The following is a 24,127-nucleotide window of genomic DNA, read 5'->3' on the forward strand; positions in this document are numbered from 1 at the left end:
CATCCTGTTACCCTACGTATTTGGACTGGAGCACTTCAGCCATTTATATTTAAAGTAATTGTTGACCATTATGTACTAATTGTAATTTTGTTCTTTGTTTTCCGGTTGCTTTTGTAGGTCTCTGTTTCTTTTTTTCCGTACTCTCTTTCTTTCTCATAGATGGATTTGTGTTGTGCTTTACTTGGCTTTCTTTTTCTTTATTTTTCATATTTTATTTTTGTGTTTTGAGTTTGTTATCACAAGGCTTACATATAACATCTCAAGGAAACAGCAGTCTATGTTAAATTGGTGGTCAGTTAAATATAAACACATTCGAGAAATTTAAAAAGATTAACCTTTGGGGCAAGTGGGTGGCTCAGAGAGTTAAGTGTGTGATTTCGAGCTCAGGTCATGGTCTCACAATATGTGAGTTTGAACTGCACGTTGGACTCTGTACTGACAGCTCAGAGGCGGGAGCCTGCTTCAGATTCTGTGCCTCCCCCTCTCAATGTCCCTCCCTGTTAACACTCTGTCTCTCTCTCAAACATGAAATAAAACATATTATTTTAGTAAAATAAAATACAAAGAGTATCTTTTTTTAAGTCCCTCCTCCAAATTTTATGTGTATGTTGTCATATTTTACATCTTTTTATTCATAATTCTGTAATATCTAATTATGATTCCCCCCCGTTAACATTTCTTGCATTGCTGATTAGTGGTGATAAACTTCTTTATCTTCTGTCTGAGAAACTCTTTATCTCTTTTTTTTCAAGTCTTAATGATAATCTTTCCAGGTAAAGTTTTCTTGGTCTTGGGATTATCCTTTCAGGCCTTTGAAGATATCATGTCACTCTTTCCCAGCATGCCAACTTTCTGCTGAAATAACAGCTGACAGCTTTAGGTGTTTGTTTGTTGTGATTTGTTTTTCAAATCATAGGTAACTTTTGCTTCTCTCTTACAACTTTTGAAATTCTTTATTAACCTTTAAACTTTGACGTTTTAATTCTGATGTGTCATAGTGTGGGGCTCCTTGGTTTCATCATGTTTGGAACTCGGTGTTTCTTGTCCTAGATGTCTGTTTTCTTCTCTAGTTTTGGAAAGTCTTCAGTTATCTTTTCTTCAAATAATTTTGGTACCCCCTTTCCTTCTTGTGGAATCCCTATTATGTGGATTTTTGCTCACTTGATATTTCCAAAGTATCCTTTAACCTATCCTCATTTAAAAAAAAAAAATCTTTCTGCTGTTTGTTTTGGGTGCTTTCCCTTAATCTGTCTTCCATATCACTGATATGTCCTTCTGCATACCGTCTTCTACTGTTGATTCCCTCTAGTGTTTGTTTTTCCAGGTATTATATTCTTGAACTCTGATTTTGTGTGTGTTTGCTATCTCTTAATTAAGGGTCTCACTTAGTTCTTGCCTTTTCTCTGCAGCTCGGCGAGCATCTTGACAATTATTAACTTATATTCTTTATTTAATTGAGGCACAATGCCTACCTGTGTTTCCGCTCTTTTCTGGTTTTTTTATTGTTCTTTCTTTGGAACATATTTCCCTGTCTCTCCTTTAGCTTATCTTTCTGCATTTGTCTCTATAGATGAGGCAGAGCAGCTACTGCTCCTACACTTGAAGGAATTGTCTTATATATGATTGTCCCCCTGGGTAGACTCTGTGTGCTAGTTGGTGACATTGGCTGGCTGGCTGAAGCCGTGGCTTTCATGGACTGGGGATCCTGGGGCTTTCTACATAACAGGTGCCCTGTCAGGATACTTAAAGCTGAAGTGAACGCAGACTGGGGTGTCCCAGGATTCTGTGTGTTGAGGGTACCCTGGCAGGACAGCTGAAGCTGAAATGATTGCAAGTTGAGGCAAGCTGGGGTGCTGTGTATAGGTGCCCTGTACAGGGTGGCTAGAACATAAGCAGTCTGGGGGACAGGTTGTCCTTGATCTCTCTATGCAGATGGTTTCTGGGCAAGATAGGTGAAGCTAAAGTGGGTAAAAGCTGAAGGCACCGGGGGCTGTACATGCAGAGGATACCTTGCCAATATAGTTGAAGCTGAAGTGGATATAAACTAGGGTGTACCAGGACTTTCCACTAAGAGGGTGCCCTGAAGGGGCCGTGGGAGCTGAGGTGGGTTACAGTCCAGGAATGGCTCTTCTTATATGCTAGTTCCTCTTTAAAGTGCATTGTTTAAGGGGGGGAAAGCATATCATGGGTGTGTGCGTGTCCAGTGCAATTGGGGCTGGTGTGTATTGTGTGCCTGGAACTTACTGAGGCAGCAGGCCAGCTACAGCAACTGGACCCTGCTCTGGTCTATGCTTTTAAGGTAGGGGGAGAATGTGGGGCAGCTGGGTGGCTCAGTGGGTGGAGTATCTGACTTCAGCTCAGGTCATGATTTCACAGTTCATGAATTTGAGAACCACATTGGGCTTGATGCTGTCAGTGTAGAGCCTTTCCTGAATCTTCTCTCCCCCTCTTTCTGCCCCTGTTCTGCTTGTATTCTCTGCTTCTCAAAAATAAGTAAATATTAAAAAATGTGGATGTAAAATGTAACCCTGCCATTCTCCCGTCTCTATGACCCAGAGAGAACTCCTGTGGCTCCTCTGTCGTTGACAGATTTCTAATGCTCTCTTTTATATGACAGTTGCTCTTTTCAAACTGCAGAGTTGTGTTTTGTTTTTTTTCTTTCTTTTTTCTGCCCAAAGACAGAGGAGTCTGTTTCTGGTCCTTCCCCAACTACCCTTGGCAACGTTAGGGGTGAGTGTTCCCTTTGTTACTGTCTCTCTGTCTTGCTGTTTTATTTCTTTTCTGTCTTTTGATTTGCTATGTTTTGTTAGGCACAATCTGTACAGTCAGTCCTCAGCTCCTCAGGAGGAATTGTTATATCAATGGGTGCAATCCCCAGGGAGCTGGACAAATTGGAAGTACACCTTCTGGCTGGTTCACCAGAAACGTAGTCAGGGAGTTCAGGCACAAGAGCACCTAGCTCCAGGGGACCCAAAAAAGGTGAGGTTTGGCTAACCATTACTGACAAGATCGCAATTGAAAGGAACTAGTGGAGGTGAAACAAATGGGAAATGTATTCAGAGGCCGACACCAGAAATGCAGCAGACTCACATCAAAGACTCTCTCTAAAGCGCTGAAAATACTTCCAGGTTTATGTAAGGAAAATGTGGGACAAAAAGAGGTAGGTATACACAGGTTGTCACTAAGGTCAGGTTGGTCATTGTCTTGGGCTTGAGGGTGGAGTCTTATTGGCTCAGGCTGTCCTTAATGCTAGAGTGGTAGATTCAGTTCCTATCAGGTGATACTTTGCTTTCAGGATCCTGAATTAAGAGATAAGCTGAGGGTGGGGAGGGGGCGCCTGGGTGGCTCTGCTGATTAAGCATCCTACGTCAGTTCAGGTCATGATCTCATGGTTCATGGGTTCATGCCCCGCATTGGGCTCTGTGCTGACAGCTCAGAGCCTGGAGCCTGTTTCAGATTCTATGTCCCCTGCTATCCCTGCCTGTCTCCCACTTGCACTCTGTCTCCCTCTGTCTCAAAAACAAAGAATCATAAAGAAGGAGAGAAGCTGGAAAGAAAAAGTTAATCAGTTGGAAAGTTTAAGGTCAATATGGAGGTAGTTGAAATCTTCTTTCACTTTGGAGGAGTTGAGTTCAAGGCCTTCCTACACAGCCATCTTGAACCGAAACTAGAGTAGGGTCCCTCTGAATCCTATTTTGATTGGGGCAAGTTTGGGAGAAATCCAACGAAGGAGACAATAAAAGCAAGGAATCTGCCAGTTCTGTGTACAAATCGACATAAACACCAGTACCTCCCCTGATTACAAGCGTGGCATGTACAGAAAAAGGCATAGATAAGGTCTTCAGATTGGAAAAAGTAAAAATAAAAACTATCTCGATTCTTTTATTTATTTATTTTTCAATTTGTATTTTGGAAAGAGAGAATGAGCAGAGACGGGGAGAGAAAGAGACAGAGAGAAAGACAGAGAGAGAAGCTTAAGCAGGCTCCATGCTTAGCACAGAGTCCCACACGGGGCTCAATCCCCTGACCATGGGACCATGACCTGAGCTGCTGAGCACAGCAGTCTGGTAGTCAACTGATGGAGTCATCAAGGTGCCCTGAAAACTGCCGCGACTCTTAAATCATGGGGTTATCAACATGAAACAAATTCTAAGGGGTATACATCAGGTTTCTAGAACTCAAACATAATTAAATAAGCCCCAGAATACACGGTCAATATATACAACTCAGTTTTATTTTATACATATGCAATGAACAATTAGAATATGAAAAGCTTTTAAAGAACCATTTAATATCACACCAAACATTGAAATACTTACATTTAAATCTAACAGCCATGCACAGGATCTGTATGCTAAAAGCCACAGAAGGCTGATTGGATCAATCAAGGAAGATATAAATAAATGGAGACATATGCCATATCTACCCATGGAAGCCTCGCTAGTAAGATGTCAATTATCAACTTGATCTAGAGATTCAACATAATCCCAGTCGAAATCCCAGGATTCTTTTGTGGATATCAGCAAGCTGACTCTAAAATGTATGTGAAAAGACAAAGGAACTAGAACAGCCAAACAGCTCTGAAAAATAACCAATTTGGAGAACTCATGTTGCACAATTTTAAGACTCAATATAAACCTCCCGTAATCAAGGCAGTGTGATAGTGAAGAAAGATGGAGACACAGGTCAAGAGATAGAACGGAGAATCCAGAAACTGACCCCATACACAAGCATCCTCACGCAACTTCTGATAATGACATATAGCCAACCTAACAGAAAAAGGGATATAGTCTTTCATCAAGTGTTACTGGAACAATTACGTGTTCGTATGCAATAGTAATCAATGAACTAAGTAATTAATTGTTTAATTAGTCGGTTCATTGATTAATTAATTAAAAGAAGCCTTGACCTAAATTCATAACTTATACAAAACTTCACTCAAATGGATCATAGATGTAAGTGTAAAGTACAAAATTATAAAACTTTCATAAGAAAGGAGTGCTGTTGGTTCATTGAATCATTCAATAAATACTTTTGGAGCATTTAGAATGAGACAACACAGTCTACACCCTGAGGATCCACTAGTGAACGAAAGAAGCAAGGATCACTGTGATCTTGGTGCTTAATAGTCCAGTGGGGGAACTGACAAAGGTAATGGAAATAGAAACTATGGTAGAGAATAATGAATGGGAAAAAAAGGAAATACATCTTGTAGAGGATAGAAGAATTGGGGGAGGGGGTGTGAAATACTAGACAGGGTGAAATACTAGACACAGAGGGTCCTGCTGAAAAAGGTGTCAGTTCAATAAATAACTCAAGGAAATGAGAGAACTACCTGCTGACAGGAGGTGATCTAGGCAGAAGGACCCATGAATTCCCCAAGGCAGGAGTGTGAACGTGTGTAGTGATGGGAAGCAAGGAGGCCAGTATAGACAGAGAAATGAGGATGAGAAGAAGGAGCAATAAAGAGGTGGAGGTTGTGGGTCAAGGAGGAGAAAAAGAGGATGAGGGAGAGAAGGATGTAAAGACTGCCAGCAATAGACAAGGTGAAGCCACATCTGGTCATACCTGTTCCTCCGCCTCACATTACCGCTGCAGTTCTTTTTATTTTTTAATTGACATTTACTAATCTGTGTCTAGACCATGAAAAGCTAATTCTACTTGTAGCAACTAATTGAAGCAAGAAAATCGAACACCCTAAATGATCAATAGCAGTGTTTAAATAGGTTACGGCATGCTATGTGGCCTTTAAAATTCATAGCCCTGCAGAACATTTATGACCTAGTGAAATGCTCGTATCACTAGATGACCAGAAATGGGATTCACAGCTACATAGCTAATTCTGGATAATGCATGTACATATACCTCTTCCGTGGCGATTATACCACAGTGTTAGAGGTGCTTACCTCCAGGGGCACCTGAATGGCTCAGTCGGTTAAGCATCTAGCTCTAGATTCCAGCTCAGTTATGATTCCACAGTGTGTGGGACCAAGCTGCATATTAGGCTCTGCACTGAGAGCGTGGAGCCTGCTTATGATTCTATCTCTGTCTCTCCTCCCATCGCTCACTCTTGCTCATCTCTCTCTCATTCTCTCTCTCTGCCAAAAATACGTAAACATAAAAAAAAGGTGTTTAGATATGCTTATCTCCAGGTGTTTGACTTATGACCATTTTTCTTTCTTCTTTTTTTAATTTTCTAACTTTTCTGCAATAAACTTTAAGACTACCATAATCATAAAATAACGTTTCAAATAAATGATTCAGTCTAGTATCATTTAAAGAAATAAAGTGTTTCAATTCATAAATTTATTAGGTACATTCAACATATCAAGGATAGTTTCAAATAGTCCAGTGTTAACGTTGCTAAGGTCTAGATTACAATGGGAGTCTAGGGATACCTGGGTAGCTGAGTCAGCTGAGTGTCCAACTTCTGCTCAGGTCATGATCTCACAATTTGTGAATACAAGCACCACACCAGACTCAGTGCTATCAGCATAAAACTCACTTTGGATCATCTGTTCCCTCTGTTTGCCACTTCTCTGTTTGTGTTCTCCCTGTCTCAAAATCAACATTATTATTTTTTTCTTGTTTTATTTTTTTAATGTTGATGTATTTTTAAGAGAGAGAGAGAGAGAAAGAGTAAAAGCCAGGAGAGAGAGAGAGAGAGATAGACAGAGAGAGAGAGACAGAGAGAGACAGAGAGAAAATCCAAAATCCAAATCCGATTCCGGACTCAAACTCACAGACTGTGAGATCATGACCTGACCTGAAGTCAGATGCTTGACCAATTGAGCCACACAGGAGCCCATAAAAACTGTGAGTTTATAAGAAATTACATTTGTTTGAAAATCATATAATTGGCTTTACACCATATGCTATTGTCTTTAGGAAAGACTTTAGTGAACAGATTCATCAACCCACTTACTCTAATTAATATATTAACTTCCAAAATATCATCTTCAGTGGGTCTGCTCCAGGACCACATCATATTAAACACGAACAAACAAGCAAGCAAGCAAACAAACAGACAGGCAAAGAAAGAAACAAAACAAGAACTAGTAGCAATCATGACGCATAATGATCCATCCCACTGTCAACTTTGTTACTATTTTTTTGGCCAAAGAGCTTATTTCAAAGGATTCTATTGCTTTTAATACAGATGAACTTCTGCAATTAGTTCAGCATATAGGTTTGAGGACATACTGAAAATGTAAAGTAAATACATAAGTTTATATTGTATAACCTTAGGCCTCTAACTTCCATGAAACTCCAAAAGGAGGACATTAGCAGCACCATAAATTCTCTCCCTGCAATCACTCCCCATTCCTGCTCCATATCCCTTCCCCAATGTAATCAATATCCTGACTTTGAGCGACAGATTAAATTAGTCCATGTTTGAATTTTATAAAAATATAATGGAATAATATGCATTTCTTTAGATCTGGCTTCTTCCGTTCAACATTATAATGCTCATTGATGTTGTTTTGGATAGATGTAACTCAGGGATTGGTACTTCCACATTATATTCACTTACATGATTATTTAACAATTTGCTTATCCATTCTACTGTTGATTCACATTTGGAATGTATGTTTCCATACTGTACTTATACGGAAGGCTGCTATGAACATTTCCCTTTTACTGTGCTCAGCATGAAGCGTATCTACTACAGCGCGTTAATGTTTAGTTAGCTGCCTTAGCCTTAAACCCTGGCTGTACATCAGAATCACCCTGATGTCTGGATGTCAGTTCCACAGATGATTCTAATTTGAGCTTGGGTTAAGAACCACTAGGGTAGATGTTGAAATCCCCAGACAAAAGGAGGAGATGAATCCAGTTTAAGGAATTCTCAATGGGTTCCTCTTTCTGGACAATAAAATGCAATGTAAAAATTATTTTGTGGGCATATTGACATCACTTTTCTCCCCCTCCCCTCTCCCTCCCCCTCCCCCTCCCCCTCTTTCTTCTTCTTCTTCTTCTTCTTCTTCTTCTTCTTCTTCTTCTTCTTCTTCTTCTTCTTCTTCTTCTTCTTCTTCTTCTTCTTCTCCTCCTCCTCCTGAGGACTCCTCCTCCTCCTCCTCCTCCTCCTCCTCCCCTTTCTTCTTCTTCTTCTTCTTCTTCTTCTTCTTCTTCTTCTTCTTCTTCTTCTTCTTCTTCTTCTTCTTCTTCCTCTTTCTTCTTCTTTTTTCATAAAGCTCCTACACATAAAGACTACATATAGGTTTTAAGAGACTCTGCATGGCTTCCATAATATGTTGAAAATACCCCAAATTCTCAAAGGAAACGTCTTTAGACATGTTCTAAAAATATGTGTTCCATGATACGGCACACTTGAGTGGGAGATTAGGGTATCAAATATGTAGACATACCCTAGTTTGGTATCCCAGCTCCATAAATACTGAAACTGGAAAAGGCAAGTGTTAATTTTCCATGGTCCAGATAAAGACAGAATTAAATGAGATCTCCTTAGTAGTAACTGTTACAACTGAAAATTTAATTGGTGCTGTTTAATTTTCTAGTTTCCTGAAACTGCTTTTTGGATTCATGTCCAGAATCTGTCTTGATGAATATATGTCAGAGAATGAAAGCCAAAAACGAACAATGTGACTCTAGAAAGTACTGCAACAGTTAACATTGAGGTCTCACAAAACTCTGAAAACACGTTCTTCAAGTTCAGTCTCCAATATGCTTTGACAGGTAGGAGAAAACAGAGGTCATGATAGAACTCTTTTGTGAAACGTGAAGATATGTGCAGTAACTTATTATTTTTGTGAAGTTAGGTAATTGCCTTTAGTTTGTGATGTAAACCTTGTTTCAAGGTTGCACTTGAATCCGAAAATTCCTTCAGCAGACTCCCCTCCTACCTGATATGACGTTGACTCCAACACTTCACCAAGAAAGATTTCTAAACTTTGACCACGTTTGAGTGTTTATAAAAGTTTCTGGAAGCATGGAAGACCTCATCTTTGCCTTCAAGAAACTTACAACATTTGAGGGTAGAAAAAACCCAAACACCATACAAAACACAGTAAGACTTCAAGGTCAAGTTTCATGTATCAGGAGAAGTCCACTGAGCTGAGTTGATCAGTAAAGGCATCTCAGAGGCATAGCACAAAGAATCTTAAAGGATGACCAAATTTCTAGCTGGCAGACAGAAAGGAGAAGGACAAAGGAGACAAAAGCAAATGTGTGGGAAAAAAGGAGGGGCAGGCATTCCCGGAACAGTGAGAACAACCCTGATGGAGTTTGAGCTTCTTCTACAACAGTTGCCATTAAGTATTTGTGACGATGACCAAGACTGGGTAGAAGATGAGGTACCTACATCACCCATCAATTCCATAATCTTATGTAAGAAGGTCTTGTTGACAGCGAAGAATTGGAGACCATCAGTTAGAACCTCAAGATGGTAATTAGGAAGCAATTCGGTAGAAACTAAACAACGAAAAGTTAAATATCTAAGCAAACTTCTGTAAGTATGTGAATTAATACCCAATGAATAAGCAATTGAAATCCATGACCAACTTAAGACCCCTCTTGTGTCTCTCTGTTAATGGGACATTGTCTTCAGTTGCTCTAGAGGGAAGGAGACTCTGGTCAGTCTTCTCCTCCTCAACGTCTTTCCTGTGATCCATTCAGCAGCAGGGGTTCTCAACTCCACCTCCAACGTATGCCAAGCCAGCTAGTTTCTCACCACCTTCTGCCTACTCTCCATTTTCGTTCTTATCCCCATGCTGCCTTTCCCTTCCAACCAAAATCCCAGTTCATTCTTTTCACTACATCAGGAATGCAATCCAAAAATCCTGAATCTGAGCAGTTCATTCCTCTACTTAAAACAACCCTCTAATCTCCACTGTACTCAAAATGACACATAGAATCTGTAACGTGACCACCAGACATTGGCAGTCCTGCCTTGTCACCCCTCTAATGCCATCTTTCCTCATTCTCCTTTCATTAGGTGATTGGGACCGTCTCTTCTCCTGGTTTCTTAAATTAGACCCACGTAGGTTCCGCTTAGGATGCATTTTGTGTTCGCTAGTTAACTTACCATTCTTGCTACGGGTCCAACTTTGAATAAAGGACTTTTCCCCCCAAGAAACCTTTGTTGGCCAACCCTCTAATCGACATTTTGTCCTCTGTGTCATTCCTTCTCATAACATTTAGTCTTTTATTTAACAGCATTTGCCACAAGTTGTAATTACTCATGTACCTTTTGTAGCTGAGGTTTCAAACATCCTGAATATATGGAGTGTGCATGTTTGATTATCACTGTGTACTTGAACCTAATAGTACCTGACACCTAAGGTGCTCGATATGTATATCCACAGTGCCTGAAATAGGGGACTTTTAACTATCTCCCGGTGTGCTGGACTGCAATATACATTCAAGTCTTTAATAATCTCTACCACCAAATTTAGTATTCATATAAAAAAAGGGAAGGGTCACCTCCTCAAGAATAGGAAAAACAGTTTGCCTTGTTGATAGCTTCTATGGTGTAGCTTACATTTTGACCTACAAAAGACCCCACCCTGGAGATACAGTTTGCATGGATGTAGTGACAACTATGAGGAAATCAAAACAAAATACAGTGTTTATTGAGTGTAATGTGCCAGGATTTTTTCCACACGTTTTACAGGCATTACCAATAATCTCACAACTATACTGAACATAGGCGTTATACTTCCCCTTTACAAATTGGAAAAGCAAACTGTGAGGTATCATTTGCCTACAATCTAAGATCTGGATGGTAGAAGGAATTGATGGGACCAGGTAATTTAAAAAATCCACAATTTTGCCCAAGGTAACCTCTGGGAAATCAGAAAATGAGCGGCTTTCATAAGTGCAGCTGCCCAGAGCCTTTCGGAGGAGCCGTCTGTGGGGAGCCCGGGCTTTGGCGCCATCACATCTCCGGGATCTCACTACCAGGAGAAACCCCCATTGTTGGGAAGGGCAAGAACATCCTTCCATGGCAATTTAAGGTGTTTTAACCCCTGTCAAGAGAGTGCAAACCTCCAATTACTTCATTCGGTACTTCAAGGAGCATATCAAAGCACACCTCGTGGGATTTTCAAACATCACTCTGAGATGAGAAATCAAACAACGAAAGTCATAGCAACGCAAAGCAAGAAACACTTTCCAAAACACACCTCCAGAAGGGCCAGGCCATGGAGAGGGGATGAGCCCACTTTAATGTAGCAGTGCTCTCAGGTGCAGAGCACATAAAACAAAACAAAACAAAACAACACAACAACAACAACAACAACAACAACAACAACAACAACAAAAACGTTAAAACACATAAGGAATAGAAAACTATCCACAATGATGAAACCGAAGAATTCCTGTCAGACGAAATTCCAGGATGAAGTGACCGTTAAATTGATCAAAATAGATAAAAGCAGTATAAGAGCAAGAACTTAGAATAATTGTCATAAGATTTATCACTGGGCTTCAAAAAAGGCATAGAAGACAACAGAGAATTTAGTATTGCAGTGATAAAAGAACTAAAACATAGCCATGGTTAATTAAAAAGGCAATGACATAGGGATTGATTTTAATCACTGATACAAAAACAGATAAGCTGGAAACTTGGATGTCTACTACCCAAGTTAATAGTTATGAGATTGTAGCAAAAGCTAATTCTAAAAAAAAAACTATTAAATAATGAAAAGGAGAAAGGTAAAATATGTCAAGGTTTAAATACCTAGCATGAGCCGTGCAGCTGTATAGTTGTTTAAAATTCTAGGATATCAAATAATAGTATGTGATAGCCATTGTAACACATGCAAAGTTCACCATTTCTACCTTTGCTCTTCTACATGTGGAGTAATACGTTATTGGGTCTTATAGAATATCTGAAAAAATGAATAGCAAAAATTATAAAGTTTTTGAGAGTATATTTTGCTAGTGAGTTTGTCATGTCAAACAAAGTTATAAATAGGTGTTATTTCCAAACCCTATTCACGTGCACTCTTATTATGGCTAGACTCCACAAAAAGTTATTTCACAATTGCAATAAACATGATTACCAGTGCAATCTATTTTTTTTAAAATTCCATTTGTTCATTTATTTGAAAGCCAGAATAGAGCATGGAGAATGTATCCTCTAGGTTCTGGATTCTCTCCTTGCTTCCAAATGTCTTATTTGGGCTGCTACCATAAAGACGGTAAAACAATATTATCTGTACAATGAACATGTAAAATTTAGTACACCTCACTAGTATTACAATTTTGCTGTTTAGCATATGTGTTTACAAATACACACGTGTGCACTGGGTGAAGTTAGATGTTTCATACTTCTATCCATATCATGAGGAATTCAATATATTTTAAAGAGTTAGATTCCAGTTACCAAACCTAATGTGGGATAACATGCAAAGTTCTTGCTTATTTCTCACTTATTGTGCAATTATGAAGTTACCATAGAGCCCAAAGGGTAAATTCTTTTTAACTACACTTAACTGAACATATATCACTGAAAGTCAAACTTTGGCCTTTCAAAGATGACATGAGACTGAACGCAGAAAACCCAAAAGACTCCATGAAAACGCTGCTAGATCTGATACATGAATTGACCAAACTCACAGGATACAAAATCAATGTAAAGAAACTGGTTGCATTTCTATACACCAATAAGGAAGCAACAGAAAGAGAAGTCAAGAAATCAATGCCAATTACAATTTCACCAAGAACCATAAAATACCTAGCAAGAAACCTAACCAAAGATGTAAAAGATCTGTACGGTGAAAAGTATAGAAAAATGTATAAAGGGAAATGATGAAGACACAACAAAATCAGAAAACAAACAAACAAACAAACAATCCATGCCTATAGAGTGGAAGAATGAATAGTGTTAAAATATAAATACTACCCAAAGCAATCTACACATTTAATGCAATACCAATCAAAATTGTACCAACATTCTTCTCCAGACTAGAGTAAGCAATCTGAAAATTGGCACGGAACAACCAAAGAACCTGAGTACTCAAACTTATATTGAAAAAAGAAAGCCAAAGTGGGAGGCAGCCCAGACTTCCCCTTTCCTATGGAGCTGTAATCATCAAGATTGTATGACAATGGCAGAGAAACAGGCACATTAACCAATGAAACAGAGTAGAGAACCCAAAAGGGGCCCCACAAATGTATGCTGAGCTAATCTTTGACAAAGCTGGAAAGAGAATCCAATGGATAGAAGACAGTGTCTTTACAAGTGGTGCTGGGAGAACTGAACAGCAACATGATGAAGAATCAACTAGATGACTTTCTTACAACGTGCACAAAAATAAACGCAAAACGGATGAAAGACTTAAATGTAGACAGGAAACCATCAAAACACTAGAGGAGAAAAGAGGAAAAAAACCCTTTGACCTCAACTGCAGCCATTTCTTCTTTGGCATGTCTCAAAAGACATGGAAATGAGAAGCTAAAATGAATTATCATGACCTGGTGAAGATAAAAATCTTCTGCACTGCAAAGGAAACAATCAGCCAAATTAAAAGGCAACCGATGGAAGGAGTGAAGATATTTGCGAATGACATATTGGTAAAGGGTTAGTATACAAAATGTATAAAGAACTTAACCAAGTCACACCTGGAAAATGTAATACAGTGAAAAAATGGGCAGAAGACATGAATAGAAACTTTTCCATAGGAGACATCCAGATGGCCCACAGACACATGAAAAGATGCTCAACATCACTCATCATCAGGAAAATACAAATCAAAGCCACACTGAGATACCACCTCACACTAGTCAGTGTGGCTAAAATGAGCAACTCAGGAAACCACAGATGCTGGCGAGCATATGGAGAAAGAGTAACCCTCTCTCACTGTTGGTGGGAAAGGAAACTGGTGCACCACTGTAAGCATGAAACCTACAGACATCACAATGACTCTAAACGCATATCTTTCCCTAATAACACTGAATTTCAATGACTAAATGCTCCAACCAAACAACATAGCGTATCAGAATGGATAGAAAAAACATAAACAAAAAACAAAACAAGACCCATCTCTTTGCTGTCTACAAGAGACTGATTTTAGACATGAGGACACCTTCAGATTGAAAGGGAGGGGATGGAGAACTGTCTATCATGCTACTGGAGGTCAAAAGAAACCTGGAGTAGCCAACTTATATCATACAAAGTAGAGTTTAAATTAAAGGCTGTAACAAGATATGACGAAGAGCTTTTTATATCAATTTCAGGGTCTCTCCATCAGGAAGAGCTAAACATTTTAAATGTCTACACACCAAATTCGGAGACACACAAGTATATAAAACAATTAATTAAAAATATACAGAACCTTGTTGATCAGAATGTGGTAATTGCAGGGACATTAAATTAACCACAGAAAAAAGGATGGAAAATCTCCAAAAGCATGGAGGTTAAAAAACATCCCACTAACGAATAAATGGGTCAACCAGGCAATTTGAGAAGAAATTAAAAGATATAAGGAAACAAATGAAAACGAAAAACAACAATGCAAACCCTTCGGGATGCAGCAAGGGCAGTCCTGGCAGGGAACAACAAAACAAAACAAAACAAAACAAAACAAAACAACAACAACAACAACAACAACAACAACAAGAAACATTGCTATCCAGGCTTATCTCAAGAAAGAAGAAAAATCCCCAACACAAAATCTAACAGCACACCTAAAGGAACTAGAAGCAGAAGAGCAAGGCACCCCAAACCGAGCAGAAGAAGAGAAATAATAAAGATCAGAGCAGAAATAAACAATATGGAGTCTAAAGGAAAACAGTAGAGCACATCAATGAAACCAAGAGTTGTGTTTTTGAGAATATACACAAAAGTGATAAACGTCTAGCCTGGCTTCTCAAAAAGAAAAGAGAGGGGACCCAAATAGGTCAAATCACGAATGAAAATGGAATTATTACAACGAATCCCTCAGAAATTCAAGCAATCATCAGGAAACATTATAAAATCTTCCATGCCAACAAACTGGACAACCTGGAAGAAATGGACAAATGCCTCCATACCCACACACTTGCAAAACTCAAATGGGAAGAAATAGAAAATGTGAACGCACCCATAACTATTGAGGAAATTGAATCAGTTATCAAAAATATCCCAATAAATAAGAGTCCTAGACCAGGTGGCTTCCCTGGCGAATTCTAGCAGACATTTAACGTAGAGATAATAGCTATCCTTCCCAAGCTGTTCCAAAAAATGGAAATGAAAGCAAAACATACAGACTCATTGTATGAAGCCAACATTACTTTGATTCCCAAACCCGAGACACAGAAAAAAAGGAGAATTACAGGCCAATATCCCTGATGAATAGGGGTGCAAAAATTCTCAACAAGATACTAACAGATCACATTCAATAGCATATAGAAAGTATTATTCAACACGATCAAGCGGGATTCATTCTTGGCCTGCAGGGCTAGTGCAATATTCACAAATCAATCAATGTGCTACATCACATTAATAAAAGAAAAGATAAGAACCATAGTACACTGTCAATAGATGCAGAAAAAGTATTTGAGAAATACAGCTTCCTTACTTAATACAAACCCTCTAGATAGTTGGGATAGAAGGAACATACTTTAAACATCATAAAAGCCATTTATGAGAAGCCCACAGTAAATATCGTCCTCAATGGGGGAAAACTGAGACCATTCCCCCTGAGATCAGGAACAAGAGAGAGATGTCCAATATCACCCCCGTTGTTGAACATAGTGTTGGAAGTCTTAGCATCAGTAATCAGACAGTAAATGAAATTAAAGGTGTCATCATTTGCAACGATGAATTCAAACTTCCACTTTTGCAGATAACATGACACTATACATGGAAAATCCGACAGACTCCACCAAACGTCCTCTAGCATTGATACATGAATTTAGCAAAGGTGCAGGGTACAAAATCAATGTACAGAAATTGGTTGCATTTTATACACCAATAATGAAGCAACAGAAAGGGAAATAAAGAAACGGATCCAATTTACAATGCACCAAGAGTCAAAAAATACCTAGGAATAAACCTAACCAAAGATGTAAAAGATCTGTATGCTGAAAACTATAGAAAGCTTGTGAAGGATATTGAAGAAGATACAGAGAAAGCAAAAAACTGCCCGTGCTCGTGGATTGGAAGAATAAATATTGACGACATGTCAATATGACCCAACGCAGTCCTCACATTATATGCAGCCCCAATCACATTGCACCGACATTCTTCTCCAAGCTGGAACAAGCAATCATAAAATGTGTATGGAAACACAAAAGACCCTGAATAGCCAAAGTAATACTGAAGAGGAAAACCAAAGTGAGAGGCACCACAATGCCAGACTTTAGCCTGTACCACAAAGCTATAACCATCAAGACAGCATGGTATTGGCACAGAAACAAATACATAGACTTAATGGCATAGAATAGAGACCCCAGAATTGGACCCACATACCTATGGCCAACTAATATTTGACAGAGCAGGAGAGAATATCCAATGGAAAAAAAAGACAGCATCCATTTAACAAATGGTGCTGAGAGAAGTGGACAGCAACATGCACAAGAATGAAACTAGACCACTTTCTTACACCACTCACAAAAATAAACTCACAATGGATTAAGGACGCGAATGTGAGACAGGAAACCATCAAACCCTTGAGGAGAAAGCAGGAAAAATCGTCTTTGGCCTCAGCTTCAGCAAGTTCTTAGTTGACACATCTCCGAAGGCAAGGGAACTAAAAGCAAAAATGAACTATCGGGACCTCATCAAAATGAAAATCTTCTCCACAGTGAAGGAAACAATCAAAAAAACTAAAAGGCAACTGACTGAATGGGAAAACATGTGTGCAAAAGTCACACTGGATAATTGGCTACTATCCAAAACCTATCAAAAGAACTCACCAACTCCACACCCGGGAAACAAATAATCCAGTGAAGAAACGGGCAGAAGACTTGAACAGACACTGTTCTAAAAAAGACACCCAGATTGTCAAGAGACACATGAAAAGATGCTCAACAGCACTCCCCGTCAGGGAAATCCAAATCAAAATCGCACTGAGATACCACCTCATGTCAGTCAGAGTGGCTGATGTGAGCAAATTAGAAGACTATAGATGCTGTTGAGGATGTGGAGGAACAGGAACCCTCTTGCACTGTTGGTGGGAATGCAACCTGGTGCAGCCGCTGTGGAAAACAGTGTGGAGGTTTCTCAAATCACTGAAAATAGATCTACCCTAAGACCCAGGAATAGCACTGCTAGGAATTTACCCAAGGGGTACAGGAGTGCTGAGACATAGGGGCACATGTACTCCAATGTTTATAGCACTACTTTCAACAACAGCCAAACTATGGAAAGAGCCTAGCTGTCCATCAACTGACAAGTGGATAAAGAAGTTGTGGTTTATGTATATACAATGGAATACTACTTGGCCATGAGAAAGAATGAAATCTGGCCATTTGTGGCAACGTGGATGGAACTGGGGGGTATTATGCTACGTGAAATAAGTCAGGCAGAGAAAGACAGATACCATATGTTTTCATCCATGTGTGGATCCTGAGAAACTTAGCAGAAGACCATGGGGGAGATGATGGGGGGAAAAAGTTATAGAGAGGGAGGGAGGCAAACCATAAGAGACTCTTCAATATTGATAACAGACTGAGGGTTCACGTGGGGTTGGGGAGAGGGGAAAGTGGGTGACGGGCATTGAGGAGGGCACCAGTTGGGATGAACACTGGGTGTTGCATGGAACCAATTTGAAAATAAATTACATTGAATGAAAAAGGAAATCCAGGGGTGGCTCTTACTGAATATAAGGATAGCTTTCCATTTTCAGCACTTTATGAGCGTGAGGTAGTAGTAGCTTAAGCTGCGTAGATGAAAGTTTTGTTTGTGTGTTTAAGAAAAGGAGTTGAATAAAGACAGAGGCCTGTCACATGTATCACGTTGACCTTGGCAAGTTTCTCTTCTGATTGTTACCATGACTTATCACTCTTAGTGATTCACATAGTTTGGAGTCATCCTTTCATACCAAATGGATTTCAGTTGATCATGGTAGGTGGTCCTTGTAGTATTTTGTGAATGAATTGTGTATGTGGTGATGATGGATGGACTATGCTGGTTGCTTTCAAAAGCACTTTCATGGACGGTGTAACACGTTTTCTCCCCTTGGAATCCCATATGGTCTCTTACTACCTTGTGTATGCCTTACCTGAAATATTCATGAATTGGTAGGTAGTGAATAGGTTTTAGTGGCACTGAATGCCCTACTGGCCACTCACACAGAATTCGTTGCCACTTTGCTCTTAAGCACACGATGACTCGGTCTTCCCTAAGCTGCATGAAAGTGAGCATGGATACTAACTAGGCAAACTGTTTGCTGCTGCTGTGAAGAACAGCTTCGTGAACTGTGAGCTGTAGCAACACACGTATGGAACCCTAAGCAAGGCACAGTACATCGGTATTCTTTGAAAGGGTAGAGTAGTTATTTCAATTTGGCTTTCAGTGCGTTGCATGACAAGGGATTTTATTAGCTAAAACCCTCTTAGAGTCATGTTTGATTGCAAGTTGTGTGTACTGTCCACCGCTAAGTGTCATTTCATGTTAGATGGAATTAATGGAGGCTGAAGCACCCGTGCATTCACCTCTAAGACAACCCTCTTGAACTCGTGAAGAATTATGGGCCTTCTCAGGTAAGACTAGGTACAGGTCTTTCTCAAGGGCATAATCTTAAACACAGCCAAACCTAAGGCAGCTTTGGGCAGCCCACCGTGATAAGATATGCAGACATTGTGACCTCACAAAGGGCCTGGTCTCCTAGCAACTGCGGTGTAACTCTCACAGCCTGCCTCCTGATTTGGCTTCATGGTAGGAAATTCATCAGGGCCCTGAGGCGGCCGCGAGACCTGGCAAGCGCGGGCGGCCCCTAGTGGCCTCACATCCTGAGCTGCATGAAGAGGAGGCGGCGCTGGCTTGGGGAGGCCCTGGCCTCTGCCTCCAGGGGAGGAGCCTCTAGCGCTGAACTCTGGGGCGCCTGGGTGGCACAGTCGGTTATGCGTCCGACTTCAGCCAGGTCACGATCTCGCGGTCCGTGAGTTCGAGGCCCGCGTCAGGCTCTGGGCTGATGGCTCGGAGCCTGGAGCCTGTTTCCGATTCTGTGTCTCCCTCTCTCTCTGCCCCTCCCCCGTTCATGCTCTGTCTCTCTCTGTCTGTCCCAAAAATAAGTAAAAAACGTTGAAAAAAAATTTAAAAAAAAAAATAAAAGATGCAGAGGGTTAAATTATACTCGTTTCATAGGAAGCTTATATAAATTTTCGTTACTAGCTTCCATTGCCAATGGTATTTCAAATACAGAGGTTTTTCTCCCCCACCATTCCCAAATTAACTGTTTTAGCTAATTAGCCCCTGAGGAAAAGATACATATTTGTACAACTTCCCTATTGTATATAATTGTATAATAATTAAAAATGAATCCAATGACCATATTAGAATGTAATTTCAACATACAGCTTATCGAGGTAGCTTCCCAGAGGGTTTTGAAATTAGATGTAGCTGGGAGGTTAACTTTGCTCAGCACAGCTTTGAAACACAACCATTGACACCATGCAGTTATTTGAACTTAACTGAGAATCTTAGTTTTTCCCTGCTATACCTTGTTACTTTATTGCACTTGAACTTGCATTCATGCTTTGGGTTATCTGGGCTATCTGATTTCGGTTTGGATCTGAATGTCCATCCTAAATTCAATATGTTGTTTAGCTGGTCCCTTAAAAAATTTTGCCATTTCTAGTTTAAAAAACAGGATGGTAAAAAAAAAAAAAATCTTTGTTTTTTCCAAGTTTTTAGCAAAACTTTGCTGAAGTTTTGTTTTACAACTTATAAAATGTGAAGACACAACTAATATAGTTGATTCATATATTAATAGGAAAATGAAAGTATTTTATGTATCCTTTTGGGCAGACCGTGAAAAGGAACTTGACACGGTGGCCTTTCTGCTGAGGCATTCATTTACTGTCTTCTAAAACGAGTCTGCGCTTAGGTTGTACAGATTTTTGAAATAAATCCCATAGTCTTTATTCATTCTCATACCTTTATAGCTCATATGGCACAAGTAAGGAGGAAGTTTATGACCTTGCTATGCATGAGTGCCTATATGTGGTGACTGGCACCTCAAATAAGCTTTTGAATTCCTGATGTCATTTTTATCCCCCTTCTACTTGTCACCCAGCAACTTAATTTTCTTACAGAACCAGTAATGTTATAATTGTGGAGAGCAAGCTTCATTGTTGTTTACTGTCACTGTTGTGCTGTGTGTTTTGTCCAAATTTGAGTAACAATTGATCCAGTATAATTTAAACCGGTGGCTGACACATATTGATTTGCTGTGTGCAAACAATACTACTATTGTTCTAAACACTGTTGAATAAAAATGCATGAAACATATTTGGATACAAAGAACTCTGAGCAATTTTGAACTCATAGTTTTTTGGTGTTCCAAGGATTGCCATGGAGCTCTTAAAATCAGTTGTTTTAGTGCATATATAATTTATATATATAATATTTATATTATTTACTGTGTATATATATTATATAGTGGAGGTATATATATATATCTCCACACACACACATATATGTATATATATGTATATATACACATATATATGTATATATATGTATATGTATATATATACATACATATATATACATATATAAAATTTGCTTTATTGGTGTGTTTAAAATATTTTTGGTAGATTGTCATGTCTTATGGGAGTTAGAACTCAGTTGTTTGTCATGGAGCTGAATTGTGTTCTTGGACAGCTTAATGTGCACATATGATTAAGATTCACAATCTGGTTGTACTTTTCTTATTAATGTATTAACTGTAAATACGTGTTAGAGAACGTGCAGTGTCTGGCTCTTCTAATGATGTTGGAAAGTTTTTGAAATGGAATCTTAGGTTTGCATGAGTCACAAAGCAATGTGAGAAATTTTTATTTCTTTTGTTAACGGCAACAACCTGGAAGCCTGGAGATATGGTTTTTATGCTATTTTGGGAGTCAACAGTACGTCAATATCAAGTCTGATGATCTAGTGAATCCCTCAGACAATGCTTCATGCCAGAGTCCAAACCATTACCCAGTTTGCCACAATAAAGACTTTAAACCTGCATCAAAGTTCATTTTGAGTCCTGACTATAACCCCCTTCTAGTAGTGATGGAAAGCCTAACACTCACGTATGTTTATATTATAAAAGAACATAATGTGCTGCATAAGAGTAGCAGCAGTAAAGGCTGTCCTAGAGAATAAAGTAAAGCCAGAATTTTCATTACAGCCTAGTGGGTAGATGTAGAGTGCTAGCAAGTGCAGGATTCATAGTATTATGTGCCCTGGATTTGTCTTTGTGTCTGAGTTCCTATCAATAATTGGAGGCAGCAGTGTACTAACTGTGGATCACATTGCCTGCGGTGGGATGAAAGATTGACCACTCGAAACCATTAGAACTGTACGTAAGTTACAGAAATGCTCTGTGCTTTAGCTTCCTGAAAAATCACATGTGGTTAGTAAAATAAACTGTTGGACTACTGAAAGGATTAAAAAAGGATGTTAGTGGGTGAACACATAGAAAATGCTTCACAAATGCTATTAACTGGAGGCATGTGGGCTGAAAATAAATATATATGCTGAGAGGTACTTGCGAGTTTAACATCCTGAAAATAGAGTGTGGTCTGAGAAAGCCAAAAGACAAATGATGAGAAGGTAATGTATGAGTGGGTTTAGTTGAAGAAAGGACAGCAGGTGGTGAGGTTAAGTTGATTTATTAGGTAGTTTTCACTGTTGGAGGTTTTCTAGACTTCCTTAGATATTTGGCGTATTTTTGCCCTTTGTTCTGAAATATATTTAAAACATATTGTTATATATTAAACTATCTGAGAATTTATACAAATAATAAGAGTTACCTATCACGAACTTGCCAAATGTCAACACGAAATTTTCATTTTGGTAAGCTCGGTAATGTTTGCTTTAAATCCGTGTGAGTTTACATGTACGAAATTAAATTTGAAGCAATATGTGTGAGTTTTGTACTTCCTGTGTTAAAGGAGACCAGTAAGTGCAGTAGTTAGATTTGAAATAGCAGAACGTTGCTACCATAGGGAAAAGATAGCCTCACAGTTGAAGCATGGACACACTCATCTTTAGATTTGGGTCTAATGCCTGTGACTTAGCTCTGATTCCACTCCCACCTGCAGAAGGAATAACAACATATTCTAGGTTGGGGAGCAAGTCAAAGTTACAGTAGCTGAAATTAACAATAAAAGAATTTCCCTAGATGGAATTTATCTGGTGGTAAGAAGATCAAAACTGAGCCTGGCTGCAGATTTTGCAAGAACAATGACTTCTGGTCAGCACTCCCTTGTCTTGGCAATGTCACCTTACACTGAAATTTATAACATGCGGGACATATCCAGAGCCCAAAAGGAAAGCAGTGCTCAGAAGAAGATGGGACAGTATGGCTCTCAAACAAATTTGAATAAATATTCTAGGGGACTCAAAACTGAACTTCTCTTACTTTGAAAGGTATTCATCGAAATGTTAATGTTTAGATTCTTCCAACTATTGAAAAAAGTTATGTAAAATGTGTATGTATATATATATGTTTATGTGTATGTATATATATATATATATATATGTATATACACATATGTATATATACATATACAAATATATATACATATATACATATATGGCTATATACATATACACATATACATATACACATATGTATATATACATACATACATACACATATACATATACGTATATGTATATATACATATATATAAATATATATATACACATATATATATACATATATATATTTCTCTCTTCTAGGATGTTTTAAAGTACATATTCTTTAAATGTTTAGTAGAGACAGTAGAGAAAAAAAGGGTGTGATTTACGGGTCTGCACTCAGATTAAAATAAGATTACAGAAGTATAGTATACATTCAAAAGGACATATATTATTTTTTTCATGTTTGTTTATTTTTGAGAGAGAGACACAGTGTGAGCAGGGGAGGGCCAGATAGGAAGTCACAGGATCGAAGCAGGCTCCAGGCTCTGAGCTGTCAGCACACAACCTGATGTGGGGCTCGAACTCAGAAAGCGTGAGAACATGACCGTAGCCAAAGTTAGACACTTAACGACTGAGCCACCCAGGCATCCAAAAAGGACATGTATTATTAAAAGTATTCTGAGCACAGCTTGATGAAGTTAAGTTCAATATACTTGTGGAAACTGCACTCATTAAACAAGGTACCAGTACCCTAAGGGACCACCTGTGCCTCTTTCAGTCAAGGTCTATGTCTCCTTTGGGACAGCAATTATTCTGACTTCTTACAGAATATACAACTTTGCTTGTTTTTGGACTATATAGAAATGGAATTATGTGTCCTACACCTAGCTTCTTTCACTAAAACTTATGTTAGTGATATTCATGTTATTGTGTGTGTAGATCCTTTATGCTCATTGGTGTATAGAATTTCCTTATGTGAATAGTTTACAATATTTCTGCAACGCTTGGTGGACATTTAGGTAGGTTCTGGCTTAGGGTAATTATGCATAAAGCTTCAGTGAACATTATAGGACATGTCGTTTGGTGAACATGTTTTAGAATAGTATTTATTTATCTAGGAGGGAATTTGCTGGGTCACATGTCATCCAACTTATCAGCTTTGGTAAGATTCCTCCAAACTGTTTCTATAATGGTTATACCAATGTACATGAACTTCTTTCTATAGTACTGCCTCTGTAGTGTCTGTGAGCTCTGAATACTTGATAGTCTTGCCAACACTTGCTAATATGGTCTTTTTCATGTTATCTATTCTGGCAGGTGTACAGATTTTTTTTTTATTTGAGAAATTTCAATCCAGGTATTGTATAGAAATAGTTTAAAAAAAAATACCCATAACATCCAAATTGCAGATCAGGACTTGCAATAAAAAAAACAAAAGCTTTGTTTCCCCCACGAACACCTCTTCCCCAGAGGCAACACTTTCTTTTGTTTTCTTTTCTCTTTTTTTTTTAAATCAGGGTTTTTTTTAATGGACCATTTTGTATGAACAATTTTAGATTTAGAGACAAATTACACAAAAAATCCAGTTTCCTCACC

This window comes from Panthera onca, chromosome Y (assembly GCF_046562875.1).
Source record: "Panthera onca isolate mPanOnc1 chromosome Y, mPanOnc1 haplotype 2, whole genome shotgun sequence".
Lineage (NCBI taxonomy): Eukaryota > Metazoa > Chordata > Mammalia > Carnivora > Felidae > Panthera > Panthera onca.